At 44.4% G+C, this 8,100-nt stretch overlaps 1 non-coding gene across 1 annotated transcript; it reads right to left on the bottom strand.

Annotated features, from left to right (window-relative positions):
- Positions 1–6,214: 6,214 nt before the first annotated feature.
- Trnat-ugu (transfer RNA threonine (anticodon UGU)) lies at positions 6,215–6,288 on the bottom strand. Its single transcript has one exon. It is a non-coding gene; the product is annotated as a tRNA-Thr (tRNA).
- Between the last annotated feature and the right edge of the window lie 1,812 nt (positions 6,289–8,100).

The raw sequence follows: 8,100 nt of genomic DNA, 5'->3' as shown, positions 1-8,100 counted from the left end.
TCCGCGCGCTATACGAGATTCGAGTAACAGAGAATTGTAAAGGTGGTTCGATGAACCCTCTGCCAGGCACTTAAATGTGATTTGCAGAGTATCGCTGTAGATGTAGATGTATTGTCCCACCGTCATGAGAAGAGGTCCTGCAAATGTCTGACCTGTTTTGCTTCAAATGGCTCTGAGCACTATGGGACTTGAACGTCTGATGTCATCAGTCCCCTAGAACTTAGAACTACTTAAACCTAACTAACCTAATGAATAAAAAAATAGGAGTGCGGGTTAGCTACTACAAACAGCATAGTGAACGCATTATTGTGGTCAAGATAGACACAAAGCCCATGCCTACTACAGTAGTACAAGTTTATATGCCAACTAGCTCTGCAGATGATGAAGAAATTGATGAAATGTATGACGAGATAAAAGAAATTATTCAGGTAGTGAAGGGAGACGAAAATTTAATAGTCATGGGTGACTGGAATTCGTCAGTAGGAAAAGGGAGAGAAGGAAACATAATAGGTGAATATCGACTGGGGGGAAGAAATGAAAGAGGAAGCCGCCTTGTAGAATTTTGCACAGAGCATAACTTAATCACAGCTAACACTTGGTTCAAGAACCATAAAAGAAGGTTGTATACCTGGAAGAATCCTGGAGATACTAGAAGGTATCAGATAGATTATATAATGGTAAGACAGACATTTAGGAACCAGGTTTTAAATTGTAAGACATTTCCAGGGGCAGATGTGGATTCTGACCACAATCTATTGGTTATGAACTGCAGATTGAAACTGAAGAAACTGCAAAAAGGTGGGAATTTAAGGAGACGGGACCTGGATAAACTGAAAGAACCAGAAGTTGTAGAGAGTTTCAGGGAGAGCATAAGGGAACAATTGACAGGAATGGGGGAAAGAAATACAGTAGAAGAAGAATGGGTAGCTCTGAGGGATGAAGTAGTGAAGGCAGCAGAGGATCAAGTAGGTAAAAAGACGAGGGCTAATAGAAATCCTTGGGTAACAGAAGAAATATTGAATTTAATTGATGAAAGGAGAAAATATAAAAATGCAGTAAATGAAGCAGACAAAAAGGAATACAAACGTCCCAAAAATGAGATCGACAGGAAGTGCAAAATGGCTAAGCAGGGATGGCTAGAGGACAAATGTAAGGATGTAGAGGCCTGTCTCACTAGGGGCAAGATAGATACTGCCTACAGGAAAATTAAAGAGACCTTTGGAGAGAAGAGAACCACTTGTATGAATATCAAGAGCTCAGATGGCAACCCAGTTCTAAGCAAAGAAGGGAAGGCAGAAAGGTGGAAGGAGTATATAGAGGGTTTATACAAGGGCGATGTACTTGAGGACAATATTATGGAAATGGAAGAGGATGTAGATGAAGATGAAATGGGAGATAAGATACTGCGTGATGAGTTTGACAGAGCACTGAAAGACCTGAGTCGAAACAAGGCCCCGGGAGTAGACAACATTCCATTAGAACTACTGATGGCCTTGGGAGAGCCAGTCCTGACAAAACTCTACCATCTGGTGAGCAAGATGTATGAGACAGGCGAAATACCCTCAGACTTCAAGAAGAATATAATAATTCCAATCCCAAAGAAAGCAGGTGTTGACAGATGTGAAAATTACCGAACTATCAGTTTAATAAGTCACAGTTGCAAAATACTAACGCGAATTCTTTACAGACGAATGGAAAAACTGGTAGAAGCGGACCTCGGGGAAGATCAGTTTGGATTCCGTAGAAATGTTGGAAGATGTGAGGCAATACTAACCTTACGACTTATCTTAGAAGCTAGATTAAGAAAAGGCAAACCTACGTTTCTAGCATTTGTAGACTTAGAGAAAGCTTTTGACAATGTTAACTGGAATACGCTCTTTCAAAGTCTGAAGGTGGCAGGGGTAAAATACAGGGAGCGGAAGGCTATTTACAATTTGTACAGAAACCAGATGGCAGTTATAAGAGTAGAGGGGCATGAAAGGGAAGCAGTGGTTGGGAAGGGAGTGAGACAGGCTTGTAGCCTCTCCCCAATCTGTATATTGAGCAAGCAGTAAAGGAAACAAAAGAAAAATTCGGAGTAGGTATTAAAATTCATGGAGAAGAAGTAAAAACTTTGAGGTTTGCCGATGACATTGTAATTCTATCAGAGACAGCAATGGACTTGGAAGAGCAGTTGAACGGAATGGACAGTGTCTTGAAAGGAGGATATAAGATGAACATCAACAAAAGCAAAACGAGGATAATGGAATGTAATCAAATTAAATCGGGTGATGCTGAGGGGATTAGATTAGGAAATGAGACACTTAAAGTTGTAAAGGAGTTTTGGTATTTAGGGAGTAAAATAACTGATGATGGTCGAAGTAGAGAGGATATAAAATGTAGACTGGCAATGGCAAGGAAATCGTTTCTGAAGAAGAGAAATTTGTTAACATCGAGTATAGATTTAAGTGTCAGGAAGTCGTTTCTGAAAGTATTTGTATGGAGTGTAGCCATGTATGGAAGTGAAACATGGACGGTAAATAGTTTGGACAAGAAGAGAATAGAAGCTTTCGAAATGTGGTGCTACAGAAGAATGCTGAAGATAAGGTGGGTAGATCACATAACTAATGAGGAGGTATTGAATAGGATTGGGGAGAAGAGACGTTTTTGGCACAACTTGACTAGAAGAAGGGATCGGTTGGTAGGACATGTTTTGAGGCATCAAGGGATCACAAATTTAGCATTGGAGGGCAGCGTGGAGGGTAAAAATCGTAGAGGGAGACCAAGAGATGAATACACTAAGCAGATTCAGAAGGATGTAGGTTGCAGTAGGTACTGGGAGATGAAGAAGCTTGCACAGGATAGAGTAGCATGGAGAGCTGCATCAAACCAGTCTCAGGACTGAAGACCACAACAACAACAACAACCTAAGGAGATCACACACATTCATACCCGAGGCAGGATTCGAACCTGAGACCGTAGCAGCAGCGCGGTTCCGGACAGAAGCGCCTAGAACCGCTCGGTCACAACGGTCGGCTGACCTGCTACACACGTGAGGTCGGAAAGACGCTAACGCAGGCACGAATTGCCCTATCCTACGTTAGTCAAGTTTATTAGCAGATGTAGAGTAGGCAGACGAGAAACGAGTAAGGTCACGTGACGGCGGGTTGTGGAACGAACGTCGTGCTCCAATACCTGCGTTGCGCGAAGTGTTATTCGAAGCTACTACACGTGCCGTTTCTCCCCGCCTTGGTACTCACGTTGCACAGGAAATTGCGCAACTCTTTCACCACACGTTGCGTCCCGTCAGAACGGGAAACACTGTTCAGACCCGAAAATACGACTCAGTTACAATCACTGATGAATGTGGCGTCTCACATTTGCCGTGTCGGGCATGGTAGCCTTGTGGTAAGCACTTGCCTGGAATTCCAGAGGTCGGGGCATCGAATACTGATAGGAAGAAGGAAATTTTGGGTCTGCGTTTTATCTAGTTTTCGCCTATCAACCATGTGGGGACTCGCGATGAACGGCCCGTGCTTCTCCTACCAAGTTAAGCCGCAGGTCCCCTTTCCCCCTAAACTATTACTGCCCTAGGTTACCGACACGAAAGTCACCGATGTGGCGTCCAATTGAAACACTTGTACCCAGCCATTAGGGCACACTTAATGATTATTATTATTATTATTATTATTATTATTATTATTATTATTATTATTATTTTCCATTCTTTCTGAAATTGTGATTGTTACTGACATCGATGAACGGCAGATGGCGGCTTGACTTGTAAAACCAGTAAAAGCTGAAACCACTTAACTGTCATAAATCCACGAAATGCAACAGGGACGTCCATGAACGAAGGTGTATTTCTCAAATACGAAGGTAAGTCAATTATTATCCGCAATTTAGTTATATTTTTCAAAAATGTTCAACTGTGTGTGAAATCTTATGGGACTTAGCTGCTAAGGTCATAAGTCCCTAAGCTTACACACTACTGAACCTAAATAATCCTAAGGACAAACACACACACCCATGCCCGAGGGAGGACTCGAACCTCCGCCGGGACCAGCCGCACAGTCCATGACTGCAGCGCCCTAGACAGTTATATTTTTAGTCCGCGACTCGTGGTCGTGCGGTAGCGTTCTCGCTTCCCACGCCCGGGTTCCCGGGTTCGATTCCCGGCGGGGTCAGGGATTTTCTGTGCCTCGTGATGACTGGGTGTTGTGTGCTGTCCTTAGGTTAGTTAGGTTTAAGTAGTTCTAAGTTCTAGGGGACTGATGACCATAGATGTTAAGTCCCATAGTGCTCAGAGCCAGATTCCAGTTATATTTTTGTTTATTTTGGTAGTACTGTCGTTTTACGTTACGACAGACGCTTTGTTTATTTGTTGTCATATCTTTTCTTTGGAATTGTCAAGCTGCTAGGTTAATTTCGTTATCGCAGCGGTGCTGTTAATGATGCCTGCTACGCTGTCTATTTGCAACAAACACGAGCAACGTTCAGAGATCCGTTTTTTGTGGTCGAAAGGCGGGTCTGGGGCCGAAATTCATCGAAGACTTTCGGTACAGTACGCGAATATTGTTTTGCCACAATCGAGTGTCTACGAATGGATCGAAAAATTCCGAAATGGTCGCACAAGTGTTACGCACGATGAAGGAGCCCGACGACAGTTTACCGGCACAAATGAAGAAACCATTGAGCGTTCACGTGAAACGATTCTCTTAGACAGACGATTAACTACTGACGAAGTGGCACATCGTCTGCAAATTAGTCACGGTTCTGGCTACGAAATCGTCCGCAACAGACTTGGGTTTCATAAAGTTTGCGCAAAATGGGTCTCAAACCAACTCCACAGTTTTATGAACCAACGCGCTGGGACATCTCCAAGAAACATTTGGATCGCTATGGTAACGAAGGGGACAATTTCTTAGGCGGGATCATTACCGGTGACGAAACATGGATCCATCATTACGAGCCGGAGAGTAAACGGCAGAGTATGGAATGGAAACATGCAAATTCACCGTGCAAGAAAAAGTTCAAGACCCAACCGTCCAGCAGGAAAACACAAGCTTATGGTGTTTTGGGACGCACCAGGTGCAGTAGTGGAACGTTATTGGGAAAGGGCCACAACAATAAACAGTGTACGTTACAGTGAGATGCTTACTGCCAGGCTAAAGCCTGCAATTCGAAGCAAACGCCGAGGATTGCCGTCAAAAGGTGTTGTGTTGTTGCAACAAAATGCCCGTCCGCATACTGCTGCCCACACTGCTGAAACGCTCCAGAAACTCAAATTTGAAGTACTGGATCATCCTCCATATGGTCCCCATCTTGTCCCTTCTATCACTTGTTTGGTCCACTCAAACAGGCATTAAGGAGCCGTCGATTTGCCTCGGACGAAGCAGTGAAAGAGGCGGCGCATTTCTGGCTCGCAGCTCAACCGAGAACCTCCTTTTATGACGGCATCAGGAAGCTTGTACAACGATGGACCAAGTGCGTTGAAACACAAGGAGACTATGTCGAAAAACGATGTTCTTGTAAGTTTCATATTTGATTACAGTAAAATTTTAAACTACTTTGCGGATAATAATCAACTTTACCTCGCAGATGGAGGGCTCCAGTGTGACAATGAAAGCTCGTTACGAAACAGATTCGCATTCTGTGACTATGCATTGACATGAGCTACATGCAAACGCTTTAAAATTTGTGACGGGCCGGGACGGCAAACCGAATAAAAAAAATGGTTCAAATGGCTCTGAGCAATATGGGACTTAACATCTGAGGTTATCAGTCCCCTAGACTTAGAACTACTTAAACCTAAGGATATCACACACATCCATGCCCGAGGCAGGATTCCAACCTGCGACCGTAGCGGTCGTGCCGTTCCAGACTGAAGCGCCTAGAACCGCACGGCCACAGCGGCCCACGCGCGTTTGCACACTTGCATTCAGCACTGTGGCGATTACACCGGTTACTGATGTGACAGCATTTCACATTTGCAATGGCTTATCTCGCACTCGTGTTAACCTGTGATCTTGCACTGTCAATCATTTCAGTATGTTACATAGACAAATGTATTGTCGAAATTTCATTTATATACAAAGACAGTAACTTGTTCTCGAAAGAACAGTTATTGTTGATGACCGTGCAGCTTTTCTCTGAAATAAATGATGACTAACTGACAACCTCAGCTGCTGATAGGTGTTGTTGTTATACCTCGATGTGGACAGCTGAAAATGTGTGCCCCGACCGGGACTCGAACCCGGGACCTCCTGCTTACATGGCAGACGCTCTATCCATCTGAGCCACCGAGGACACAGATGAATAGCGCGACTGCAGGGACTTATCCCTTGCACGCTTCCCGTGAGACTCACATTCCCAACTGTCCACAATTCTACATATTCATTTCATTTCTCTACATTAATTATTGGTGATGCGATATTTTTCCGTCACTGTATTTCGTAATGTTTACCACAGCTGTAATCTTTAGACTGTCTTCACAGTACAATTGTAAGCGTATGGCTTAGTTGCGGAGTATCTTTGCGGGCAGCCGCGTCTGTAGAGTCGAACACGGGACACGGAACTGTTGTGTTGTGTTGTGGGTAGTTCTGCATGTGAGAGGCACTGTTAGTATGGAAGTTGAAGTGTTGCTACAAGTGCTGTTACAGTAAATTGATGAAATATGGAAGTGATTCAGAGGAAAGAGCGTCAAGAAGTAATTAAAAAGTGAGCAGTGCCGCCGATAACGTATTTGTGTATCGTCTCCTTGCGTGTCGTACCGTACTGTATCAATCATCCGCGCCGTGTTCGGTCTCCCAGAATGAACTGATGTGAATCAGCAAAAATTAGTTACCATAAAGGAGTACAAACAAGTACCAGTGTATTGTAGCGAGCGTGAGAACGTGCGTTCGGTCATCGCGTTTCCGCATTATCAGCCGCGCCGCAACAGTTACGCGCGCGCTCGCACAATTGAGAACTGTGAACTGTAAATTCGTGAACAGCGTTAAAAGTTATTATTAGTGTCAAGGAGACTGGTACCAAAAGAAATTTGTGTGTGCGCGGCGAGCGTAAGAACCTTTGTTCGACTACTCGGCTCTCGCATCATCGACAAACATCCGCGCCGTGGTCGGTTACGCGTAAGCTCGTCCTAGTGATTTTTGTGGACAGATAATCATCTAGAAGTTGGCATGTAAGCAGTGCAACCGATTTCCTATCGTCTCAGCATATACAGGGTGTTACAAAAAGGTACGGCCAAACTTTCAGGAAACATTCCTCACACACAAAGAAAGAAAATATGTTATGTGGAGATGTGTCGGAAAAGCTTAATTTCCATGTTAGAGCTCATTTTATTACTTCTCTTCAAATCACATTAATCATGAAATGGAAACACACAGCAACAGAACGTACCAGCGTGACTTCAAACACTTTGTTACAGGAAATGCTCAAAATGTCCTCCGTTAGCGACGATACGTGCATCCACCCTCCGTCGCATGGAATCCCTGATGCGCTGATGCAGCCCTGGAGAATGGCGTATTGTATCACAGCCGTCCACAAGAGCACGAAGAGTCTCTACATTTGGTACCGGGGTTGCGTAGACGAGAGCTTTCAAGTGCCCCCATAAATGAGTCAAGGGGGTTGAGGTCAGGAGAGCGTGGAGGCCACGGAATTGGTCCGCCTCTACCAATCCGTCGGTCACCGAATCTGTTGTTGAGAAGCGTACGAACACTTCGACTGAAATGTGCAGGAGCTCCATCGTGCACGAACCACATGTTGTGCTGTACTTGTAAAGGCACATGTTCTAGTAGCACAGGTAGAGTATCCCGTATGAAATCGTGATAACGTGCTCCATTGAGCGTAGGTGGAAGAACACGGGGCCCAATCGACACATCACCAACAATGCCTGCCCAAACGTTCACAGAAAATCTCTGTTGATGACGTGATTGCACAATTGCGTGCGGATTCTCGTCAGCCGACACATGCTGATTGTGAGAATTTACAATTTGATCACGTTGGAATGAAGCCTCATCCGTAAAGAGAACATTTGCACTGAAATGAGTATTGACACATTGTCGGATGAACCATTCGCAGAAGTGTACCCGTGGATGCCAATCAGCTGCTGATAGTGCC

This window comes from Schistocerca nitens, chromosome 11, assembly GCF_023898315.1.
Source record: "Schistocerca nitens isolate TAMUIC-IGC-003100 chromosome 11, iqSchNite1.1, whole genome shotgun sequence".
Classification (NCBI taxonomy): domain Eukaryota; kingdom Metazoa; phylum Arthropoda; class Insecta; order Orthoptera; family Acrididae; genus Schistocerca; species Schistocerca nitens.
This window is presented reverse-complemented; position numbering and strand designations above follow the sequence as displayed.